At 26.3% G+C, this 14265-nt stretch overlaps 1 pseudogene; it reads left to right on the plus strand.

Moving 5' to 3' along the window:
* LOC136985431 (cell adhesion molecule Dscam1-like) overlaps positions 1–14265 on the plus strand; it is a 205500-nt pseudogene that overhangs the window by 82674 nt on the left and 108561 nt on the right.

The raw sequence follows: 14265 nt of genomic DNA on the forward strand, positions 1-14265 counted from the left end.
TCTTTGTAGCAATTATTTTGTTATTATAACAAGTTTATCCATTTGTAAATCAAACGATTTACAAATGATTAAACTTAATATAATAATCATCATGTCCTTTCTGTGTTAAGAAGGTTGGCCACCATGTATTGTTGACTTTTCCTATCACTTGCTTTTCTTTCGTCTACTTGATAGTTAGGAATGTTAACCCAATCTTTGAAATCCTGAAATCAATTTCTTTTTGGACTTTTGCAGTTTGGTATTTTCGAGGAAATCCTTTGTTTTATTGTCAGAAGATTCTCTTAGAATATGGTCTGCAAACTTTAGTTTACACTCTTTACAGCTTTTAGAATATGTGGAGTGGTGAGATTGCCTCCTTAGTTCTTCATTGGTAGTCTTATCAGTCCAAGTAATTTTCAGAATTACATTTCTCCAATTTCTTTATGATTATCCAAGTCTCACACCCACGTAGAAATACTCACCAAACAAAGCATTTTAATGGTTTACATCTTGAGTACCATATTTAAATCCAGCCTTAGAAATTCTTTAAAATTACAAAAATTCACTTGGTTATTGCTGTCCTTGTGATAAATTCTTTTTTGTTTTCTCCATTCAAGGTTATATAGTTGTCCAAATATTTGAAACTGTCTACCACATGTACATTTTTAACCTACGTTGATATATATTAAACCATCATTTATATCTACATATATTAAAAATGTTATCTAACTTAACCTATCTCATCACCAAATAATCACCTAAATAGTTGGGCTATAACTCAATTATTTAGGCGATTGTTTGTTGATGTTTCTATATACATATCAGGCTTTACGATGTTTGATATACTCAACCTATCTCTATTGTATTTATTATTGAGGACCATTTCCTATCTCAGTTGTTTTAAGTTGATATGATTGACCTATTGCATTGAGTTTAGATATCATTTTACTTTTTTTCTAGTAATAATAACTGTCATTAGCCTAACAGATATTATTAACATTTTTTCCTCTTAATGAAATTCCTTGGTTATCCTTCAAAGTTTCCTGATTAAGTCTTTCATTATAAATATTAAATAATGATGAAGGAATTAAATAACCCAACCTAACCCTTTTTTCAGTCTTGAATTGCTTTATCAGTTCATTTTCAATTTTAAAAACCAAACCTATTGTCTATAAGGTATTTTTATCATATGCAAATCAAATTTATTACTCCTAGAGGAAATGCATTTGCGCAGTACAACTGTAAACCCTACAACCATCTACTGCAGTAAAAATTTCTCTATTAGAATAAAGGAATTTTTACTGCATTAGATGGTTGTAGGATTGGTAGTTATGCAAATCACATTTATTTATATCAGGGGGTCATCAAACTATGGCCCGCGGGCCAGATTGGCTCGTGAAGTTCATCCAGCCTGCTGTCACACTGTGCCACAAATGAGCTAAAACAGTTATTTATATGTAAATTTCATAGATTGTAGATAAACTTACTATGTAGAAAAAAATTAAAATAAATGTAAGTAAAAAGCCAAAATTGGCCCACTCTAATTTTTGTATTTGACAGTAATATAATTTTTAATAAAATCAGTGAAATAAAAAATTTGGTGACTTTTCGAGACTTGGATATTAGAACATTTTTTGTGTAAGTGCCTGCAATGAAATTTTTAAGAAAGGCAATTACGAGCTTGCTGCAGCAATCGTGTTTGTATACTGGTAAATAAATGTTTGTCATCTTTATTTTTTGTGTATTCAGTGTGCCATATTGAACAAAATAGTTATGCGGCCTGCACTCATCATTCTGTCAATTATTTGGTCCACTGTGGAAAAAGTTTGGTGACCCCTGATTTATATCAATGATAATTAAAGAATAAAAAATTTGTTAATTCTCTGATTATAAACAACTTATATATTATATTAATAAGTTATACAATAACCATTTTCATGTGATAACTAATATTTTTCACTATATTTTTAAATGTAATTAAAAATTATATCAGATTTTATGCTGAGGTATAGTCACATGATAAATTATTTTAAAAACTGTAGAAAAGATAAAATTATATGGTAAAATCTATTATATCTAGAAAATATTACTACCATTCCAATGAACCAAATTAAAAATATTACAATTTTAGTTATTTATTTGTTTTTAAAATTCTAAAATAATGAATAGAATTTGCTTATAATATACATATTTATGTGTGTATCACTAATTAAAAAATTTAATTAATATATATATTTGTTTATATTAATATAATTTCTGTTATTTACACTATTCATTTATTTGTTTAAAATAATTAGATTTACATATGTTGTTACCTTAGAATCAACATACTGAAAGATTATTTTATTTAGCTACAAAGTATTTTATTTTAACTTTAGAATAGAAGAAATCTCTTGTTTTTGTTAGAATACTGAATGCTTAAGATTTAAAAATTGTAAATATTCATTAACAGTATTTCCTTGATATTAGATGTTCAAGAATTTATATATAATATTGTTTTCTGTGTTCTATAATTTATATATTTTTTAAATTGAAATGTTTACCATATATTAGGATAACTTAGTTAAAGAAGCATTCATTTTTCTTTAATTCCATATTCTGACAACTTTTTTTACAAACTTCAATTACTTAAAAAGTTTTTATTTAAAATATTTAGAAATATATATAGTCTGTCCAGGAACAAAAAACCTTTAAAATGCAGCTTTTTTATTTGCTTTTCCAAATGTTTTCAGCCGTTTTTAATGGCCTTCCTCAGGAAAAGAAAAATCGAATGATTCAGAATAAGAATCATTTGATTTTTCTGTTCCTGAGGAAGGCCATTCAAAATGGTCGAAAACATTTGAAAAAGAGAATAAAAAAGCTGAATTTTAAGAGCTTTTTGTTTCAAGGTATGAGTTTTATTTAAGTGCAGTTACAGAAGAGTGTGTCCAGGAATAAATAGACCATCTTTAATATCTCAGTATCTCTCCAAAACTGGGATTGTATAAACACAATGCACAAAACCAACACCAGCAGTGTGAAAAAAAAATTTACTACCGTTTTTGTCTATATAAAAATAAACAACATCAGGTAAAAATGATATAGAACAAAACAGCTAACAAAAATCAAATGCTTTTTATTTGTGTGAGATGTTCCAAATGATTATGTAACGTATGAAACCGAAATTAACATATAAATTTTAAATGCAATATAGTCTAATTATGCAATCAGTTGGAACATCTCAAAAAAAAGAAAAAGGATTCAATTTTTGTTAGTCATTTTGTTCTATATCATTTTTACCTGATGATGTCTATTTTTATATAGACGAAAACGTTAGTAAATTTTTTCTTTTCACAGTGCTGGTGCTGGTTTTGTGCATTGTGTATTTAATATCTCATGTTCTGCCCAATGCAGAGAGTGTGTTGAGGTTTTGTTTTAAGGCTTTTCAGATGACTTATCTTCTAGTGTAGTTGAGAACTCCAAAGATTTTTTGAGTTTGATTTAAAAAAAAAATGAAAAAGATATGTATTTTCTTTTTTATTATAAGTTGTATCCCTATAAATTTATAACACCAATGAAAAGCACTCTTCAAGACCTTCTAACCATGATAAAAATATTTTGCTACAATTAATGTAACTAGACATCTTGCACTTTAAAATAATTAAATAATAATGAACATATGTAATTAATATATGTAAAAAAAGACAAAAGTGTTTCTTTACTTTAAGCAAAAAGGAATATTTTATGCAAAGTAAACAAGGTGATGTCATCACCAAAGGCTTGCTTAATACATGTTTTAACTAATGTTTATTGCAGTTTGGATTTATCACCTCTACAGTAAATTGTTTTTTTTTTTTTTTTTTTTAAATCATGAAATTTATGTTGAAAATCATATGCAAAATTTTGAAATGGTAACTGAGGTTAGCAATAGATTTGCTTAATGAGCAAAATCTAAATATTCACCTTGTAGCCACAGGGTTATTGGTAAGTAGAATCATCCATATTAAAATGAAATATGAAAAATTACAAGCAAGTTGACAAGAGGTTATTTGATATTTTCAATATTAAGAATAAGTAATATCTTCTGTGTTTTATGGAAGAATTGTTAAAAGATTCATGTAAGTGGGATCTGTAGTGCCCGGCAAAAAAAAATCAGGAGGATGAAATCATTGATCAAATATGATCAATCCTTCTATGTAATTGTCTATACCAATGTTTTACAGTGTGGTTGAAGATAATTTATCTGGGTTTTCTTATCTGGGTAGATGCAAATTTTTAGTTTGGAAAAGCATATTGAATACATTATTTAAAATCAATTTAGAGTGTGATAATCGCGAATGTGGTACACAAAGAAACTGGAATAAATATTTACAACAGAATCTTTTATTCGCGTATATAGATACAGGAAGGGTTGTGGGATGCCAGCTATAATATCTCTATCCCCAACACAGGTAATATTAGTACGGAACCCGACAAAAATATAATGACATAAGCTTCAGGTCTCGTGACGACTATTCCGATACATAGATAATTATTTTACAAAGGGCGATTACAAACATATATAGACCTTAATTCTAAACTTATAATTAATTACAACTAATGAAGAATGATAGAAGAAATATAAATCGAACTCACTTGTGCCTATTGACCGGTGTGAAATAAATAAATTTATTTCACACCGGTCAATAGGCACAAGTGAGTTCGATTTATATTTTATACACCCCGGTGTGTAGGATGAAGAAATGATAGAAGAATTTAGGACAATAAAATACGGATAGGAGGAGGAAAAAAAAAAGGAATGGGTACCCAACTATTTTGGCGCTAATGCAATGAGGTGCACATAACGGTACATATAACAGTGTATATGACGAATCTCTTCTTAATGACGAAAAAAAAACAGTCAACACTTTCACTACACATAAAGTTCTCTTTGTCTTCACCCAGGTGGTCTCGAAGACGTATTCGGGAGCTCTCTCTTTCTCGTCTTTCCTCCTTCAGCTCTGACTCAAAAGTGACTCCTTTGTTGAGTTCTACCCCTGAGGGCTGCGTACAGTCCTATTGTCCATAATGGGGTCACCTATTGTTAAGCTGTTAAGCACCGGTCAGGGAAGGGTTCCAGGAAGTAAAGATAATATGAATAGGAAGGAGAAGGAAAAATATATTCTAAGTTAAAATAAAACATAACTATATATTACACAAATGGCATTTAGCCACAAGAGTATGTTGACAAATTTAACTTAAATGTAATTATTATAATGTTATAATTTCTAATTTAAATTGGCTTAGTCAAATTGTTTTTTATAATTAAAAAATTAATATCCATTACATGTTCAGAACAAAAAATAACAATAGCAATAATTAAAAAAAATTAAAAATTGCATTATTTAAGTTACAGTAGACTCTGGATTTAACAAACAAAAAAAGTTTTTGTCATAAAAAAAATTTATAACCTTGTTTTATTTGCAGATAGAGTCTGCTAAAAGGTTGATCAGTGAGTAAATGAATATAAATTACACAATGTACATTATAATAATATTTTATTCATATATTATAACAACATACTAATACATTCTGTACGTTGTAAGTTTATTATTAATATTTATTTTAAAACACAGTTGATTTAATGGACTTTCAGCAATAGCAGACACCTCTTCCCCAATTAGTCCATTAAATTTGAGAGTCTAAATATGTATATTATGTTCTGGTATGATATGATATAAATAAAAATTAAAAGTTTTAATATAAAAAGTATGCACTTTTTCAAATTTTCTTTTTTGTTAATTTAGTTGCAGCTTATTTTAAAGCAAAATTCAGTGCATTAACACTAAAAAAAGGAGATAATGCTCAACTTCAATGTCAAGCTTTTGGAGAGTTGCCAGTAACTATCACATGGAGCAAAGATAGGCAGTCATTTGAACATCCTTCAGATCCCAGGTAAGTTATATTTTATTTAAAATAATTTTTTCCAATACAATAATAACAAATGTGTTAACCTTTCATACTGAGAAGTTGAAATCTTCAAATTAAAGATAGTTTGTTTTGATGTAAACAACTCTTGGAATACACAAATATAAACATTTAAAAATCTGATTTTTTACAGCCAAATAGATACCTCTAGGCCAAATTACTTAACATTTAATTATTAACAGTAGCATTAACACAGCCCAAAATAATCTGGCAATCATTTGACTTTATTTGGAATAGTTCAGATTGTCATTTCCAAGCTTTCAGTATTCTTAATTTTTCAATAAAAATAATAGGATATATACACTTACACTGTTTATATCTTATCGATTATCTTATATATCGAAAACTGAAATATTAATACTTACATTAAGTTAATTTTAATATATAGGCCTATTAATATCTGAAGTTTAAAAGTTTCTAATTACATTAACTTTGTTTTATAAATTATATGTTTAAAGTAAATGAAATTATAATTAAACAAAAAGAAGATAGAATGAGCTATTTTTATATTTTTATAATTAAAGTTTTCTTTCACTTTGTAATAAGTGAATTATTTTTGTTTGACTAATAATTACCTAGCACTTCAACACTTCCAGCAATTATTTTCTTAAAAAACAAAGAATTTCAACTTCTTTATCAGCCCTCTTTAGGTATATGAAGAATATTTTTGTGTAGAAAATATAAAAGATATGTGATAATTAAATATTATGAAATTAAACTGAAGTAATTAGATATATTTCAATTGAAATATTTTATGAATTTAAGAAAAGTGATGTAAAGATTAAACTTTTGTACAATATCAAATGTTAAAGATAATAATGATGTCACTAGGAGAGTGCAGGGTGTACAGACTGCACTAATGACATCATCAGAGGGTGTGACACTAAAGTGATTTTCCATAAAATTTTGCAGTGTTTCAGCAGAAATTTATTTTTTTATAAAAATCTGTATGTAGTTAGTTATGACAACAAAAACATTTTTCATAAGCCAGCTTATAAGTATCAATACAAGATAATGATAAAAGGTTCTCCCTGGCCAAATATTTCAAAAACTAATAGAGCAAGCACTGTAGACCTTTTTTCAATTTATACTATGTCAGGAATGTGATAAATGATGATGCAAATTCCACCTCGTTCACTTTTCTATTGGAGAGAGTATTTTAATCTCTGCCCCTAATGGAAATAGGACAACATTTTAATTATAAAGTTGTAGCAAAAAATACACATTATCATCTTTCAGTAGATTTTGGAATGGCAAGTGGAATTGTGAAACAGGCTGTCAAATATGATAGGTAATGCTTCACTGTACAACATGCAAGAGATAGCAGTGCATCACTGCATAACATGAATGCATTGTGGAAGTGGTTGAATGTGTAGTTAGGTTTATGTTAGCAGTGATATGGATATGCAAATGATCTAATTTAATAGAAAATGTTAAACACTATTAAATAAAACAATGCTAACCTAAGCTAAGCTGAATTGCATGTTCAACCACTGCTGCATTGTATTTATGTTGTGCAGTAAAGCACAACATAAATACAATGCAGCAGTGATTACAGTTTATCTGTACACCTGACATACAATTTACCTGTCATAATTGAGAGCCTGTTTTAAGATTCCACTTAATATTTTAAAATGCACTAAAGGTAACAGTATGTATTATTCATATGCTACAACTATGTAATTGAAGATGTTGCACCATTTTTATTAGAGACTGAGATTACAACAGCCCTCTCCAATAGAAGAGCTGGAAGGGGTGGAAATTTTTACTATTGTTTAACATATGTCCATTGTAGTATACATTAGTAATAACTATTACAGTGTTAATAGTTTTGAAATAATTGATCAGGAAGAAACTTTTCTTACCATACTTTCATTTTAAATCATCCAATGCACTCTGGTCAGGACTGTCATTATTACCAAATTATAATAAAATTATTTTATATTTTATAAATATATACAATTACAAAAATAAAAGTAAATAAATATAAATACATGTAAAACTTCATGTGATATTGTAATTTAAAGGTATAATTTTAATTCTGTTAATTGTTTGTCATAGCCATTACATTCAGTAATAAATTGTAAGAGAATTGCAATTTAGGAGTAACATTATTAAAGATTATTTATGGTTTGGTATAAAAACAGATCCATAGGAGTGACGTCATGAGTTACTGCACTGGGTAACATGAACCCTGTGATGCTACTGATAGATAGTAACGTTTTTTATTTATAAGTTAATATTATTATTTTTGTTTGGAGTAATAAAATATAATTATTCTTCAATCAGAATTTTAAATTTATTTTTAGTAATGTAAAATTAATTTAAGTAACATAAACAAATAAAGAAATATTTTTCATTCTTTTTTATTACTCATAATGATTTTTTAAAACTTAATGTTCTTTAAAGATGATTACATATTGGTATTAAATATCAATAAAATTCTTCTGATTTTAAATTAAAATCATTTAAATTTGCCAAAAAATTTGTTGACTTCTGAAATTTAAAATCTAAATAAATGATTTTATTACAAGTAAGATTATAAAGAGAAAGTACATAATTAATTTTTAAACTTCAGTTAAGATAGTTAATGAACAAATAATTTGCAAGTGCTTATTATTATTAAATAAAAACAAACCATCAATTTTAATTTATGGTTTGTATTTACTTTAAAACTGAATTAATTAATTTTGTTTTTTTAAGGGATAATGAAACTTAGTTGAATAAAGTTATAACAACGTTAAATATTTTAGTTAATTTATTTCATTACTTTATTAGTTTTTTATTTATGATTTATGTTTTAGTATTTTTTATAACTTTAAATTTTAAAAAATAATTTTGCTTAATTATGTAATTTGTTACAATGTAATAATTATTTGCTGATTTCAGGTATGAAATACAACAAATGGAACAAGAAGATAATATTCTGTCAACATTAATTATAAAATCTATAGACCGTAGAGATTCTGCCTTGTTTACATGTTTAGCAGTTAATGCATATGGACAAGACGATACAAATATACAATTGATAATTCAAGGTATTCTTTATAAATTGCTCATTTTGAAAATGCAGAATTTTAAATTAAATATATATTGATACACTTTATATCTAGTTAAGTAATGAGCTGTTAGTTAAATACACACTTTGTTGTTTTTATAAAAATGATTATATTTTTCTGTCTGTTATGAAAAATTTCAAGGATAAATTTTTAACACAATATTAGTTATATATTTATTTGTGGATTTTATGTTAATTTGAGACATTAATAATACAATAAAGATGGTTTTATTTATTTTTTTTTTAGTTTTTAATTAAAAGACTAGGGCTGTTTTATTAATAAAATAACACAAAAGTAAATAATAATCTTAGCTATTATTAGGTTAATTCTTTGTATAAATTCAAATGTATTATCATCTGCTGATTGAAAAGTAATTAGAATCACAAATTAAGTAAAATAATATCTTTATCTATTTACTTACCTTATATTCAATATTTATTAAAATTATGTATTTTTTATTTATTTATATTTAAAATTTTAAAAACTAATTTATTTCATAATTGTTGTTCGATAAAAAGCACAATGGGATTGGTAGTATTTTAAACTATTTGTAAATTCTAAAAATATACTATTTTTAGAATTTACAAATAGTTTAATTTATTTCAGTTTATGCACTTTGGTTTATGCAATTATCAGAAAAATATTTTTATAACTAGTATAATTTAATATATTTTAGTATAAAATATATTAAATTATGTACCCAGAATAATATGCATATAAGCTAGTAGGTATCAATGAATTGGCATAATTGGCAAATATTTGTATAAAGCAAGTCTTTCTCTCAAAAAGAGTACATAAAATTTAAATTTTAAATTTATGTAACACCTAAAATTGGTGTAACAAATAAAGAAATACAGATGATATGTAAATGCATTGCATTGATATTAGATTATTGTATCATACACATCGTTAAAATTAAACTATTACCTGTAATATTTGGGCACATCACATTTTACAGATATAATAGTTGGTACAATAATATTATTTAATATTACCTTCATTTAACAGAAGTTATTTTTTTATCATAATTTTAGCAAATTTCTTTTAAAACTGCAATTGTCTTTGAGCAATATTCTTAAAATTTGCTTTTTCATTTTCAAATTTTTTTACTTACTTCAAATTGTTAAATTTATTATATATATATCCTTCTGTTAAATAGAATAGGAAGGATATAAGGATATATATATTTAAATATTTAAATGTTTACAAACATGTCTGAATTCATATCTGATTCAAACATCAATTGTTTTATAACTATTTGTTTTCATATATCACCATATCATCATACAGTATATCTGAACTCAAAGATACAGTATATCAGGAATGGAAGGTTAATTAATAAATTTTTATTAATTAGTTAATTATCCTTAAATTCCTCGACTTGTGTCTCTAATATATTAATTCTCTTGTATATGTCATTAATATTTAGATCTTTATTCATGTTTCCATGTATACAATAATTAGCTTTTATAATTTGTTGCTTATGCTAACTGTTGATGTTTTTATATATTTGTCTCAAAAATTATTTTTTTATTGGTTGTGTAAAATTTATATTTTATTTTATATTACCACCAATGAGTGTAATGCTTACCAAAACATACTGTATTGCTACTTTAATCTATATTTTTGTTAAATGAAGTCCATTTGCAAAACGATTTTCTAGTTTATTGTATTCTTTCCAGAAACTTTTCTTTGTTGTAATACTTCAGTTTTAGGTACTGTACATGAATAATAATGAATAGACTTCTTACTCAGATGAAAATTTTTATGTCTCCAGGCAGTATAACAATTCTTTTTGTCAGACATATTTGTATGGAATGTTTTTAAAAAAAACAAACTTCACACATTACTGCCAGAGTTTGGGTATTTTAAGTAAGTCTATTAAGTCTACCATTGTTATTTTTTTATATTATAATAGTAGAGTACATTTATATAAATATCTGATATTTATACTTCACCAATAAAGATAAAATGGTTTAACTTCATTGCTATTAGTCTGAGTACTTTGTTAAACTGAAATGTCATTAAGATAAATTTTTATTATTATATAGTTTCATTCAATGAATATAGTTTTAATTTGTTCATAGGCAAATTTCAATGATTATATTGGGTTGTTCAAAAAGTAATTTTTTTTTTACCACCAGAGGAATTAGTTGTATTTTTATCCACCAATTTCATTTTAAACCATATTGTCATTATATATTATGACAGCTGACATTCAAGGCTTATTTATAAAAAATTTTGTTTGATTCTGTGCAATTGGTTTTTTTGGTATTCCATCAAATATGGAAAATCGAAAGCATCATTTTTGGCATATTTTGCTTTTTTATTATAAATTTATTATTAAAAAAATAAGAATGCTGTTCAAGCAAGAAAAAAATTGTGTGACATGTATGGAGAAGATGTGTTGACAGAATGACAGTGCCAAAACTGGTTCACAAAATTTCGTTTTGACAGTTTTGATATTGAAGATGCACCACATTCTGGAAGGCCAGTTGAAGCTGTTGAAGACAAAATAAAGGTATTGATTGAAGCAAACCACCAAATAACAACATGAGAAATTGCTAAGAGATTAAATTTGTCAAATTGAACTGTTTATGATCACTTGAAACAACTTGGTTTTGTTTCGAAGCTCGATATATATGGGTTCCACATGTTCCTAAAGAAAGAGATGCTCTCTTTGGTGGAATTTTAAGGGAAATTTTTTCTTTTTGAGCTTCTACCAGACAATTCCACAATTGATTCGAAAGTGTACTGCCATCAAATGGACAAATTGAGTGATACCATCAAACAGAAAAGGTGCTGTGTTTCATTACGATAATGCTTGATCTCACACAAGTTTGGTAACTCATCAGAAACTGTTACAGCTTGGATGGGATGTGATACCACAAACACCATATTTGCCTGATCTGGCACCCTCAGATTATTACTTGTTTTGGTCTTTACAAAATTTTTTAAACAATAAAACATTTACTTTAAATTAGGATATCAAAAATCACTTGGATTAGTTTTTTGTAAGCAAAGATCAAAACTTTTATGAATGTGGAATCATGCTAATACCAGAAAAATGGCAACAGGTATTTGACCAAAATGATCAATATATAATTTAATAAAATATTTATATATTATAAGAAAATTGTTTTTTTTTTCCAAGAAAAAAAATGAAATTACTTTCCAAACAACCCAATAACTATTGTTATTTGATTTAATTTGTTAAGATTTGAATTAATGTACAGGGTGTTCTACATAAAATTTTCCCCACTCACTGGAAACAATGCAAATGAATTTAGGGAAAGAACACTCATTAGAAACTGTCATTGTTTAGATGTACAGAAACTTTTAGATGCTGAAAGTGGTGTCTTTGTGCATCTATGGGCCTTTGCTATACACATAATCAGTTTTACACTGAGTTTACTTAAAATACTGATGTCAATAGCCTCAATGCTTCTACTATTGCTTTTCTTTAGTTTGTATATAGTTCTATGATTGGTCTCATACACTTTTCCTTTTAAATATCCTCTATAAAATTTATATCACTAATGCTTCATCAAAAATTCCTATAAAATTTACATCACTTTCATCATATCAGACCGATTTTAAGTGGAACATTCTGTACTTTTTTAAAATATACAATAAAATCTGTGTAAACTGGAATTGCACAATATTGAATTATTTTCTTCACTCTAGCAGATTCCATTTTGAATACCTTTAGTATTTTTTCTTTATCTTTAAACTGCACTTGATAAATGTCATGAAGTTACATTCATTTATTTTAGTAAAAACTTTTTACACACACAAAAAAAAATTTTGTTATTAAGTTTAATTCAAATTAAATTGAAGTGATTTTAACTAAAGATGAGAAATATTCAAATGCAATTAACTATTGATAATTATTTGATTGCAAAAAGTACTTTTTATTCCCAAAAATCTTGTTCTAAGTATTCAATTACTTCTCAAATGCAATTTTTATGAGCTCACATGACAGCAAACATGCCAATTCAAGTACCAAAAACTATTAGCTTACTTTGTTGTGGGAAATTTTAATTGCATTAACAGTAATATAGAAACTGGGTTATTTCATAATCGGGCTTCTTGAAGAATTTTAATACTATAATAATAATCTCGTTAACTTTGATCTTTGAAAATGGTAATCAGCTTGTTTTTGAAACTGTGTACTAGTTAGTGTAAAATTTACTAACTACACTGTACAAGGCAAAGTGGTAGCACTATGTTACTGCATATTATCATTGTTTTCACAAATACTATTTGTGAACATGCATAAATACCATTTGTTGTTTGATTTATTGCTTGTTTTTCATCAATATTATAAATCTGATTCTTGAAAGTTCTTCATTCTTAAAAATATTCAATTTTGTCTCTAGTTACTTCAAAAAAAGACTAACATTAATAAAGTTTTTGAATCTGTATGTTCCTTTGTTATGTGACATCATTTCTCTGTATTCCAAGAACAATTTTAAACCATGTCAGTTTGTCATCTTCTGTTATGTCTGTTACAACCAGAGACAATTTTATTTGTTTTTATGTGAATTCTCTGCTTTATCCTAATTAAGATTTAAGTTATATTCTTGGTACCCAAAAAACTTTTCTGCTTCCACTTCCACATTGGACAGGTTTTCAATTTATAGTAAGATTTAACATAGAAATTGCTCCATTCCGAAGAATTTTTTCATTTAGACAGATTTTTGTTTTAGACAGGTTTTACTATATTTACAGATCACTTGTGGAAATAAATTATTTGTAAATATGTTGAGCATATATTATGGGTCAATTTCATTGACACACATACAGTAGAGCATCGTTTATCCGAAAGATGGTCAATTGAAAGCTTTCCAGTCAGACTATGTCATGCCAAATCGAACATTTTTGATACTAGATTAACTTCTAAAGTATAATTTTTTTGTTTTTATATTTTTCAATATATTTATTTTGTTTGTACAAAATAAAGAAATAATTTTTAACAATACAATAGCCTCAATTATTATTATAAAAATTTTTGTTAGGCTTAAAATCGACGAAAATTCAACACAAACTGACACGCAACGGAGAAAAATTTTAAGATCAGATAGGTTAATATATTTTTTCGAACATAAACGGTTAACTGAAAAAATCGGTTATCCGAACAACCCCAGTCTCCAATTGATTCGGATAAACAATGCTCTACTGTACTTCAAATGAGATAGATTGCAAATGTAATATATTATACATAAGCTTTATTATTAATTCAGTTGACATAGAATAGCTTTTATAATATAATAGTACA

This window comes from Centruroides vittatus, unplaced genomic scaffold (genome assembly GCF_030686945.1).
Source record: "Centruroides vittatus isolate TY-2023 unplaced genomic scaffold, ASM3068694v2 contig_970, whole genome shotgun sequence".
NCBI lineage: Eukaryota > Metazoa > Arthropoda > Arachnida > Scorpiones > Buthidae > Centruroides > Centruroides vittatus.